Below are 12,820 nucleotides of genomic sequence, written 5' to 3'. Positions count from 1 at the left end.
AGCATTCACCGCTTGGAGGTCCTGTACAAAACGCCATTCATCTGGCTGGCCAGCATCTTTAATCTTTTTAACAGGAAACAATGGAGTAAGCACAGGTGAATTTTCAAAAGGAACAATAACGCCTGTTTTCTGAAAAGATTGAAAAACAGGTTTAATCCCTTTAATTGCTTCAGGCTTAAAAGGGTACTGTTTTTTACATGGACAAAAGTCTGATTTAGGGGTGACAATTACTGGTTCACAGCCTTTTATCAACCCCACATCATATTTGCTCTTAGCCCAAAGATCATTGGGCACTTCAGCCAACATGGGTATCGAAGACAAATCTGTTTCAGATAAAAAACATGCTTCAAAATGTGATTCTGTGGTAGGAATTAAGTCCACAGTTCTTTGACAATGCATTGTACTCAAAAATGTTTTTTTGTATGCTGACAATCGTTCAGAAAACATCAAATTTGGATCAGTAGGTGAAACAGTCCACTCCATTTATTTCTGACATGTAGCAACAAACTCTCCCACACCTTGTCACTGCCAGTGTGTACGTTTGGCCAAGGAAATGTGAGGGCGAGTACCACAAACATTAAAAAAATCGAAGTGCTCTGGAGTGAGCGACACAGCCAATAAAGTAGGCGCACATATTTTTTCACTTCTTCTCATAGTCATTGTCAGGCCCCAAAGAAATGTGTGATGTGCAGTGCAAATCAGTAGGTTGCATGAAATCAGAAAGGGGTGAAACTAACACTTTTGCTTCTTCCACTAGTTGTTGTGAAAAAGGAGAGCTGGGAAGTTTCCACTCATAAGCATATGTAAGTGCCGATGAATCAAACTGCACTGCTGTGAAAACTTTGTCAGGCTGTAACATAACCTTAACACCCTCTGGTGTAGAAGTTAAAATAATGCCTAATTTACACATGAGATCACAGCCCATCAGGTTAATGGGACACAACTCTGATAACAAAAATGAGTGTTTGAAGGAGAGCTCATCGGGAGTGACAACACGCAATGGGCATTGTCATTTTCTCCTTCACAACCTGGCCTGAGGCAGACATAGAGTAAACGTGGTTTCCACTTAACTTTGGAGGACAATAAAACTCCCCTGACGTCACTACTGATGAACATAAGTTCCCATAATCTGAGAGAAATATCTTTGCTCTAGGACGGAAATAGCATGCAAAACTTTACTACGTGAATCACAGTCGGCAAGCGTTTCTTCACTACACAGAGCAGGAAAAATGTGTGAGTGTGTTTGTGCTATCACCCATTAGTGGAGGCTCCGCTGCCGCGTGACGTCCAGAACCTGCCTCCCACCCTCAGTCAGCCTTTTGCCCAATTTCATCACTTTTCAGCTGTGGACAGTCCTTCTTCCAGTGTCCAGTCTGGCCACAGTAAAAACAAATATTCGGATCATAGCTCTGATCCCACACATCCACGTCTTCGACTTCGGCCTCGTCCTCTGTTTACACCAACTGCGTAATACATGGTCATGGCTGCCAAATGCAGCTCCTTTTCACACTTGTCCCTTTTGGTTGTCTTACGCGTCTCAACTTGGTTATGAGCATGGCGAGCATATCGGCGAACCTCAGCCAAACGAGGACCCTCACACCATCCCACGTAAATGTTCTTTACTTCAGTGGCGACATCTGGCATGAGGCCTTTAATTATTGCATTGCATGCAATACTCTCCCATGGCCCTGATTCATTACCCAAATCCCTTGGTCTCTGATGACCGCTGTGCTTGCTGACTTCCTCAAGGATGCGGTGTACAAAATCATCAGTCCCTTCACCGGGTTTCTGTTTGCAGGTGTAAATGTGGGACATATTGATTTTGGTTGGAAATTGAGTGGTGATGGCTTGACACAGTCTTTGGATGGCTGCTTCATATTGAGCGTTATCATTATGTCCTCGTTCACTGTTGGTAGGTCGCAAATCCAGTTGTAGCATACTGGCCTCTATTTTGCAGAGGTCGGTCAGTTTGAACTTTTTTGCCAATATGCGACGCAATTCAACCCCGGTCGGGCAGAATTGTGCGCAGAAATCTCGCAGCAAAATGGGGTCCAGAAATCTCTGGATCTGGTAAGCATTGTTATGCTTCCATGATGTCAGTCTCAGTCCAGGGTCGATAAACCAGTAATGGTCCAGTGGGAACTGCAACTTTAACCATAGGCATGGTTTGAATCTGGTTTTGTTTTTTCTCACGTTTAGATCTCTGAAGTCCAGATTGTGGGTAAAGGATTTTTGTCACTTGCGTTAAAAGTTCTTGGGCAGGTACGCTGGAGAACCAAACGTCTTCCTTTTCCTCATCATCAGACCTATGTAACTGATGTTGTGAGAATGATGGAATTTCTTCCCGAGGGAGGATGGAAGAAGTCCCTTCTTCCCGAGAGCCAGAGGCTTGTGGCAGGGCTGGCTGTTGTTGTTGCAGGCGTCGTGGAGGGCAGGAGTCCAGGTCTGGATCCGGCACAGCGAGAGCGCTCAGGGTGGGGTAAAGAGGTGCAGAAGGAGAAAAAGTGTTATCAGTGGAATATGGTGGTGGTTTAAAAGAAGATTCAGTCTTAATCAGAGCTGAATTATGTTTTCGTCCACATACTAAATTATTATCATCATTCCGTCATGGCATTTGTTTAACATTTTCCTTTCTTTCTCTTAATACACTTTATTTTTTCCAACATTCTATACCTTTCTTACTTCTTATTTAAACTTAATTTTCTTTTTTTTGCTTCATCTCTTTCTCATATTTGCAAAACTTTTCTTCTAATTTTCTTATTTCTAACATACTAAAAGAACCTTCAGGTGGAAAACCTCTGGACCATATTTCTTTTTCATTTCAACATGCTTAGGTCCCCCGGTAGGGTCAAAAGTCTGAGACCTACTGTTTCCCATTCTCAGACTTGGAATGGGGAAATATATTCCTTCACTCAAAGGACGTCTCCAATGAGGACCTTTAATCTGTACTCACACTTCTTCGGAGTACTTCACACTTCTTCGGACTGCTTCAAAAGTTTCACTTACCCATGAAATCTCTGTCTCACTAATGACACAACCGGGAAACCCTCTTTTATTCAAATAAAAACTAAAAAGCAGTCCTATCGTCTCAGACTATCATATTTAAAAAATGATCCCAGCGCTGGTATTCAGGAAAAGGACCTGCCAGTCCTCTCTCTCAGAAAAGGCCTTGGAGGTATGAGGCTGGAACAGCTACTTCAGTCCAGGCTGGCCATGCACTGCGGTCCGGTCCAGAGACACCAGTCGAGGGATCCTGTTCGTGACGCCAAAATTGTGGACATTGAAGGGCATGTTGAAGGTGTGAATGTCCGACCATAGTTGGTAAAAAGCGGGTAAGAAAAGGTTAAAATACCCGACTCTACACAATCAATAGCGGGAGCGGAGTTGTTCGGCTAAAAGAAGGTGTGAAAGTCCGACCATGGTTTGTAAAAAGCGGGTAAGAAAAGGTTCGAATGCCAAAATATACACCATCAAAAGCGGAAGCCGAGGTGTTCGGCTGCAAGTAGGTGTGAATGTCAGATCATAATTTGCAAAAAGCTGATGAGAAAGGTGTGAATGACCAACAAAAGTTGCTGAAAAATGTGATTCTGTGGTAGGAATTAATTCCACAGTTCTTTGACAATGCATTGTACTCAAAAATGTTTTTTTGTATGCTGACAATCGTTCAGAAAACATCAAATTTGGATCAGCAGGTGAAACGGTCCAATCTGTTTCTTTCTGACATGTAGCAACAAACTCTCCCACACCTTGTCAATGCCAGTGTGTAGGTTTGGCCAAGGAAATGTGAGGGCGAGCACCACAAACATTAAAAAAATCTAATTGCTCTGGAGTGAGCGACACAGCCAATAAAGTAGGCGCACATATTTTTTCACTACTGTTTCCCATTCTCAGACTTGGAATGGGGAAATATATTCCTTCACTCAAAGGACGTCTCCAATGACGGTGTGAATGACCGACAATAATTGCTGGAAAATGTGTTAGAAAAGGTAAGAATGCCAGACCATTCATCATCAAAAGCGGGAGTAGAGGTGTTCCGCTGTAAGATGGTGCGAATGTCCGACCATAGTTGGTAAAAAGCGGGTAAAAAAAGGTTCGAATGCCCGAATATATACCATCAAAAGCGGAAGCGGAGGTGTTCGGCTGCAAGAAGGTGTGAACGTCCGACCAAAGTTTGTAAAAAGCAGGTAAGAAAAGGTGCGAATGCCCGAACATACACCATCAAAAGAGGGAGCGGAGGTGTTCCGCTGTAAGATGGTGCGAATGTCCGACCATAGTTGGTAAAAAGCGGGTAAGAAAAGGTTCGAATGCCCGAATATATACCATCAAAAGCGGAAGCGGAGGTGTTCGGCTGCAAGAAGGTGTGAATGTCCGACCAAAGTTTGTAAAAAGCAGTTAAGAAAAGGTTCGAATATCCAACCAAACAATCAAAAGTGGGAGCAGAGCTGTTCGACTGCAAGTAGGTGTGAATGTCCACCCATAATTCCTGAAAAATGGGTAAGAAAAGGTGCGAATGCCCAACCATACATCATCAAAAGAAGAAGTGGATGTGTTCTGCTACAAGAAGGTTTGAATGTCCGACCATAGTTTGTAAAAAGTGGGTAAGAAAAAGTTCGAATGCCCGAACATACACCATCAAAAGAGGGAGCGGAGGTGTTCCGCTGTAAGACGGTGTGAATGTCCGACCATAATTGGTAAAAAGCGGGTAAGAAAAGGTTAAAATACCCGACTGTACACAATCAATAGCGGGAGCGGAGTTGTTCGGCTACAAGAAGGTGTGAAAGTCCGACCATGGTTTGTAAAACGCGGGTAAGACAAGGTGCGAATGCCCGACAATGTATGATCAAAAGAGGGAGCGGAGGTGTTCGGCTGCAAGGTCTGAATTTCCAACAATAATTTGTAAACACCGTTGAAGAAAAGCCTCGAAAGCCCGACTATACACCATCAAAAGCGGGAGCAGAGGTGTTCAGCTGCAAGAAGGTCTGAATGTCCACCAATAATTACTGAAAAATGGGTAAGAAAAGGTGTGAATGCCCAACTATACATCATAAAAAGCAGAAGTGGATGTGTTCGGCCACAAGAAGGTTTGAATGTCCGACCATAGTTTGTAAAAGGCGGGTAAGAAAAGGTTTGAATGCCCGAACATACACAATCAAAAGAGGGAGCGGAGGTGTTTCGCTGCAAGAAGGTGTGAATGTCCGAGCATAGTTTGTAAAAAGTCGGTAAGAAAAGGTTCGAATGCCAGAACATACACCATCAAAAGAGGGAGCGGAGGTGTTCCGCTGTAAGAAGGTGTGAATGTCCGACCATAGTTGGTAAAAAGCGGGTAAGAAAAGGTTAAAATACCCGACTGTACACAATCAATAGCGGGAGCGGAGTTATTCGGCTAAAAGAAGGTGTGAAAGTCCGACCATGGTTTGTAAAAAGCGGGTAAGAAAAGGTTCGATTGCCAAAATATACACCATCAAAAGCGGAAGCCGAGGTGTTCGGCTGCAAGTAGGTGTGAATGTCCGACCATAGTTTGTAAAAAGCGGGTAAGAAAAGGTTGAAATGCCCGAACATACACCATCAAAAGAGGCAGCGGAGATGTTCCGCCATAAGAAGGTGTGAATGTCCGACCGTAGTTGGTAAAAAGTGGGTAAGAAAAGGTTAAAAAACCCGACTGTACACAATCAATAGCGGGAGCGGAGTTGTTCGGCTACAAGAAGGTGTGAAAGTCCGACCATGGTTTGTAAAACGCGGGTAAGACAAGGTGCGAATGCCCCACAATGTATGATCAAAAGAGGGAGCGGAGATTTTAGGCTGCAAGGTCTGAATTTCCAACCATAATTTGTAAACACCGTTGAAGAAAAGCCTCCAAAGCCCGACTATACACCATCAAAAGCGAGAGCGGAGGTATTCAGCTGCAAGAAGGTCTGAATGTCCACCAATAATTACTGAAAAATGGGTAAGAAAAGGTATGAATGCCCAACTATACATCATCAAAAGCAGAAGTGGATGTGTTCGGCCACAAGAAGGTTTGAATGTCCGACCATAGTTTGTAAAAGGCGGGTAAGAAAAGGTTCGAATGCCCGAACATACACAATCAAAAGAGGGAGCGGAGGTGTTTCGCTGTAAGAAGGTGTGAATGTCCGACCATAGTTGGTAAAAAGCGGGTAAGAAAAGGTTAAATTACCCGACTCTACACAATCAATAGCAGGAGCGGAGTTGTTCGGCTAAAAGAAGGTGTGAAAGTCCGACCATGGTTTGTAAAAAGCGGGTAAGAAAAGGTTCGAATGCCAAAATATACACCATCAAAAGCGGAAGCCGAGGTGTTCGGCTGCAAGTAGGTGTGAATGTCAGATCATAATTTGCAAAAAGCTGATGAGAAAGGTGTGAATGACCGACAATAATTGCTGAAAAATGTGTTAGAAAAGGTAAGAATGCCGGACAATTCATCATCAAAAGCGGGAGAAGAGGTGTTCGGCTGCAAGAAGCTGTGAATGTCCAGCCATAATTACCTAAAAACGGGTAAGAAAAGGTAGTATTGCCAGACCATAAATGATCAAAACAGGGAGCGGAGGTGTTCCGCCGAAAGAAGGTGTGAATGTCCGACCATAATTGGTAAAAAGCGGGTAAGAAAAGGTTAAAATACCCGACTGTACACAATCAATAGCGGGAGCGGAGTTGTTTGGCTACTAAAAGGTGTGAAAGTCCGACCATGGTTTGTAAAAAGCGGGTACGAAAAGGTGCGAATGTCCGACAATATATGATCAAAAGAGAGAGCGGAGGTTTTCGGATACAAGAAGGTTTGAATGTCCCACCATAGTTTGTAAAAAGCGGGTAAGAAAAGGTTCGAAAGCCCGACTATACACCATCAAAAGCGGGAGCAGAGGTGTTCCGCTGTAAGACGTTGTGAATGTCCGACCATAGTTGGTAAAAAGCGGGTAAGAAAAGGTTAAAATACCCGACTGTACAAAATCAATAGCGGGAGCGGAGTTGTTTGGCTACAAGAAGGTGTGAAAGTCACACCATGGTTTGTAAAAACCGGGAAGAAAAGGCTCGAAAGCCCGACTATACACAATCAAAAAGAAGGTTTGAATGTCCATCAATAATTGCTTTAAAACAAGAAAGTAAATTTTCGAATATCAAACCGTACATGATCATAAGCGGGAGAGGAGGTGTTCCGCTGTAAGACGGTCTGAATGTCCGACCATAGTTGGTAAAAAGCGGGTAAGAAAAGGTTAAAATACCCGACTGTACACAATCAATAGCGGGAGCGGAGTTGTTCGGCTACTAAAAGGTGTGAAAGTCCGACCCTGGTTTGTAAAAGCGGGTAAGAAAAGGTTCGAATGCCCGAACATACACCATCAAAAGAGGGAGCGGAGGTGTTCCGCTGTAAGACGGTGTGAATGTCCGATCATAGTTGGTAAAAAGCGGGTAAGAAAAGGTTAAAATACCCGACTGTACACAATCAAAAGAGGGAGCGGAGTTGTTCAGCTAAGAGAAGGTGTGAAAGTCCGACCATGGTTTGTAAAAAGCGGGTAAGAAAAGGTTCGTATGTCCGAATATACACTATCAAAACCGGAAGCGTAGGTGTTCGGCTGCAAGAAGGTGTGAACGTCCGACCAAAGTTTGTAAAAAAGCAGTTAAGAAAAGGTTCGAATATCTAACCAAACATAATCAAAAGCGGGAGCAGAGCTGTTTGACTGCAAGTAGGTGTGACTGTCAGAGAATAATTTGCAAAAAGCTGATGAGAAAGGGTGAGAAATCCCGACTATACACCATCAAATGCGGTAGCGGAGTTGTTCGACTGTGAGTAGGTGTGATTCTCCAACCATAATTGCTGAAAAATGTGTTAGAAAAGGTAAGAATGCCGGTCCATACATCATCAAAAGCGGGAGAGGTGGTGTTCGGCTGCAAGTAGGTGTGAATGTCCATTAATAATTGCTTTAAAACATGAAAGAAAATTTTCGAATATCAAACCTTACATGATCATTAGCGGGAGAGGAGGTGTTCAGCTGCAAGAAGATGTGAATATCCACCCATAATTACTGAAAAATGGGTAGGAAAAGATGCGAATGTCCAACCATAAATCATCAAAAGCAGGAGTGGAGTTGTTCAGCTACAAGAAGGTATGAAAGTCCAACCATGGTTTGTAAAAAGCGGGTAAGAGAAGGTTCGAATACTGAAAAATGTGTTAGAAAAGGTAAGAATGCCGGACCATATATCATCAAAAGCGGGAGAGGTTGTGTTCGGCTGCAAGAAGGTGTGAATGTCCAGCCATAATTACTCACAAACGGGTAAGAAAAGGTACTATTGCCAGACCATATATGATCAAAACAGGGAGCGGAGGTGGTTCAGCTGCAAGAAGGTTTGAATGTCCGACTAAAGTTTGTAAAAAGCGGGTAAGACAAGGTGTGAATGCCCGACAATGTATGATCAAAAGAGGTGCGGAGGTTTACAGCTGCAAGAAGGTCTGAATATCCACCCATAATTACTGAAAAATGGGTAAGAAAAGGTGCGAAAGCCCAACCGCACATGATCATAAGTGGATGAGAAGGTGTTCGACTGCAAGTAGGTGTGAATGTAAGATCATAATTTGTAAAAAGCGGGTAAGAAAAGGTAAGAATGCCCAACCATAAATTATCAAAAGTGGCAGCAGAGTTTCGGCTGGTATTTATCAATGTCTAGATAGATTTCAACAAAAAACAACGTTGTACTTTGCAGTAAAAGAAAGTGCAAATCAAAAGTTTTAGGAATCCGAGAATAAGCTTATTTTCATGAGTTCTGCACGATTTCGGATTTTATGTATAAAATGAATTTCTTCACGCAAACTAAGTTAACACTGCTTTGTCCTTCATATGTACCCATTTCTACATATATTTCAAGCATAAACTTCCTCATATTACCCTGAATGAGAAAGAGCCACACTTGTGATTAAGCCATACCTCCCTTTTGAGGAGTTCTGCATGATTTGGGATTTTATCTATAAAATTAATTCCTTCACTCAAACTATGTTAAAACGGCTTTTACCTTCATATTTATCAATGTCTCGATAGATTTAAACAAAAAAACCACGTTGTACTTTTCAATAAAAGAAAGAGCCAATCAAAAGTTTTAGGAATCCGAGAATAAGCTTATTTTCATGAGTTCTGCACGATTTCGGATTTTATGTATAAAATGAATTCATTCACTCAAACCAAGTTAAAACTGCTTTTTCCTTCATATTTATCAATGTCTAGATTGACTTCAACAAAGAACAACATTGTATTTTGCAGTAGAAGAAAGAGCAAAACTGAAGGATCAGGAATCCGAGAATAAGCTTCTTTTCATACGTTCTGCATGATTTGGGATTTTATGTATAAAATGAATTCCTTCACTCAAACTAAGTTAACACTGCTTTGTCCTTCATATGTACCCATTTCTACATATATTTCAAGCATAAACTTCCTCATACTACCCTGAATGAGAAAGAACCACACTTGTGATTAAGCCATACGCCCCTTTTGAGGAGTTCTGCATGATTTGGGATTTTATCTATAAAATCAATTCCTTCACTCAAACTATGTTAAAACGGCTTTTACCTTCATATTTATCAATGTCTCGATAGATTTAAACAAAAAAACAACGTTGTTTAAATATTTCTAGACATGGTAAATATGAAGGACAAATCAGTTTTAACATAGTTTGAGTGAAGTAATGCATTTTATAAGCAAAATCCCAAATCATGCAGAACTCACGAAATGCTTTTTCTCACTTTTCACTGCTTTTTACAAACTTTGGTCGGACGTTCACACCTTCTTGCATCCGAACACCTCCGCTTCCGCTTTTGATGATGTATATTCGGGCATTCGAACCTTTTTTTACCCGCTTTTTACAAACCATTGTCGGACTTTCACACCTTCTTGCAGCCGAACACCACCTCTCCCGCTTTTAATGATGTATGGTCCAGTATTCTTACCTTTTCTAACACATTTTTCAGCAATTATGGTCGGACATTCACACCTACTCACAGCTGGACACCTCCGCTCTCGCTTTTGATTATACAATGAAGGGACATCGCTCCTTGTCTTACCAGCTTTTTACAAACTTTAGTCGAACATTCACACCTTCTTGCAGCTGAACACCTCCGCTCCCGCTTTTGATGATGTATAGTCGGGCTTTCGAGCCTTTTCTTACCCGGTTTTTACAAATTATGGTTGGACATTCAGACCTTGCAGCCGAACACCTCCGCTCTCTCTTTTGATCATACATTGTTGGGCATTCGCACCTTGTCTTACCCGCTTTTTACAAACTATAGTCAGACATTCACACCTTGCAGCTGAACCTCCGCTCCCTGTTTTGATCATGTATGGTCTGGTAATACTACCTTTTCTTCCCCCGTTTGTGAGTAATTATGGCTGGACATTCACATCTACTTGCAGTCGAACAGCTCTGCTCCCGCTTTTGATTATGTTTGGTTGGATATTCGAACCTTTTCTTAACTGCTTTTTACAAACCATGGTCGGACTTTCACACCTTCTTGTAGCCGAACAACTCCGCTCCCGCTATTGATTGTGTACAGTCGGGTATTTTAACCTTTTCTTACCCGCTTTTTACCAACTATGGTCGGACATTCACACCGTCTTACAGCGGAACACCTCCGCTCCCGCTTTTTATGGTGTATAGTCGGGCATTCGAACCTTTTCTTACCCGCTTTTTCCAAACTATGGCCTTCTTGCAGCCCAACACCTCTGATCTCGCTTTTGATGATGTAAGGTTGGGAATTCAGACCTTGCTTCACCTGCTTTTCACCAAATATAGTCGGACATTCACACCCACTTGCATCCGAAGACCTCCGCCCCAAATTTTGTTGATATTTAGTCGGACATTCGCACCTTACCCGCTTTTGGCAAACTATGGCCTTCTTGCAGCCAAACACCTCTGATCTCGCTTTTGATGATGTAAGGTTGGGCATTCAGACCTTGCTTCACCTGCTTTTCACCAAATATAGTCGGACATTCACACCTTCTTGCAGCCGAACACTTCCGCTTTTAGTGTTCTATGAGGCATTCACATATTTTCTTTCACCGTATTTTATAGATTATGGTTGGAAATTCTCACCCACTCTCATCCGAAGACCTCTCCTCCCGCTTTTGTTAATATATAGTCGGGCATTCGAACCTTTTCTTACCCGCTTTTTACAAATTATGGTCGAACATTCACACCTACTTGCAGCTGAATACTTCCGCTCCACCTTTTAGGTATGTATGGTTGGCATTTGCACCTCTTTTTATACTGATTGCTGAAGATTAAGTTGTTCTTTCTCAAACTACAAATTTTTTTTAATTGTTGAAACTTGATTTGAAGTGGATAAATAAGGAGGACAAACAGTTTTAAGTCAGGCTGATAGAAGGAATTAATTTTATAGCAAAATCTGTACTTCGTCATATGTCGAGAGATGCTTATTGCTGAAGAAGTTCTTTCTCATTCTACAAAGTACAACGTTGTTTATCGTTGAAACTTGATTAGACATGAATAAATATGAAGGACAAAGCAGTCTTAACTTGGTTTGAGTTAAGGAATTCGTTTTATAGGAGAATCCGAATTCGTGCATAACTCATAAAATAGAGCTTATTTTCGGATTCCTGTAGAATGATTCTGGTTCTTTCTCATAATACAAAGTTTGTTGTTTATTGTTGAAACTTCATCAGAAGTGAAGAAATAAATGAATGCCTATCAACAAATTGACCTTCTGTTGACCTTCGGGGAGGTGAGTATCTTCACTAGACTCACCTGTCTGCTCTTCCTCCTCATTTAGCGTAGCTCCACCCTCTGCCTTTGAATTCTCACAGACTTCAACACTGAGTGGTGAGGCCTCTACAGGCCCCTCCCCTTTTTGCTCCTCACTTCCAATCCAAGCTTTTGGCGGGAAGTTTGAATTTATTGGGTCAACCTCTTCACTTTGTTCACCAACTGCCACCTTTGGTCCTTCTCTTTGTTGGCTTGACTGTGGCTTTACCGTCTTTAATTTGTTGGCAAAAGATTTAGGGCAATCTCTGAAGAGGTGATTTAATTCTCCACAGAGATTACATTTCCTGCCATTTGGACACTCTCCAAAAGTTTGCCCAATTTCTCTGCTCTTCCCACATAACACCTTGGTACAAGCCTCAACCAGGTGTCCATGCTCACCACACTTGCGGCAGAACTTGGGCTGACCCTGGTAGTGGATGTAACCTCGGTTTTCAAGGTGGCCAAAGTGTCGCCCACCCGCTGCACTGAGCACTCTTCAGCCCTTTTAAATGGTATAACTTTGCACTCCCGCACGCTCCAGCAAGCACCATTCAAGCAACAACTTTGCACTCCAGCTTCGAACATCGGCACAGTCGCAACAAGTAAGGCGACTCTACTCAGAGAAGTCACTCTGCACAGTAAGAAGATTTCTTTTGCACAGACAGAAAGGGCTTCACCCGCAAAGGTAAAGCCTGCCAAAAATAGAAACAACTCATTAGTGCTGCTCTCCACAGAAATCTTTAGTAAAAGGCGAAAGACTTATGAGAAAGAGTTATGAAGAGAAACCAGAGTACGATTATCCGTCACTGCGGGAGCAGGGCATCAGGCTAGTTGGCATAGCCACCTTCCCCATGGTGAGCTTTGCTTGGTTGAGACGCTTGCCCCCCCCCCTTGCTCCTCGGCTGACCAAGTAGGAACAATCGGGCCCTATTCGATGGCTGCCTTGTCTTTTACTCTGTGCAAAAGACAAGGCAGCAACAAAAACACCACGAGAATCCCGTATTGAGGCTTTGTTCTGATCGCTCATTCGGTGTCGCGTTTCTTTCAAGCAATTCTCCCGGTTAGCCCA

The 12,820-nt window shown here is 42.6% G+C and overlaps 1 non-coding gene across 1 annotated transcript; it reads right to left on the bottom strand.

Moving 5' to 3' along the window:
* Positions 1–12,425: 12,425 nt before the first annotated feature.
* On the bottom strand, positions 12,426–12,545 carry LOC140287033 (U5 spliceosomal RNA). The gene has a single exon (XR_011911406.1). It is a non-coding gene; the product is annotated as a U5 spliceosomal RNA (small nuclear RNA).
* Positions 12,546–12,820: the final 275 nt, after the last annotated feature.

The sequence above is a fragment of the Leuresthes tenuis genome, unplaced genomic scaffold (genome assembly GCF_036924035.1).
Source record: "Leuresthes tenuis unplaced genomic scaffold, fLeuTen1.0.hap1 SCAF_104, whole genome shotgun sequence".
Taxonomy (NCBI): Eukaryota; Metazoa; Chordata; class Actinopteri; order Atheriniformes; family Atherinopsidae; genus Leuresthes; species Leuresthes tenuis.
This window is presented reverse-complemented; position numbering and strand designations above follow the sequence as displayed.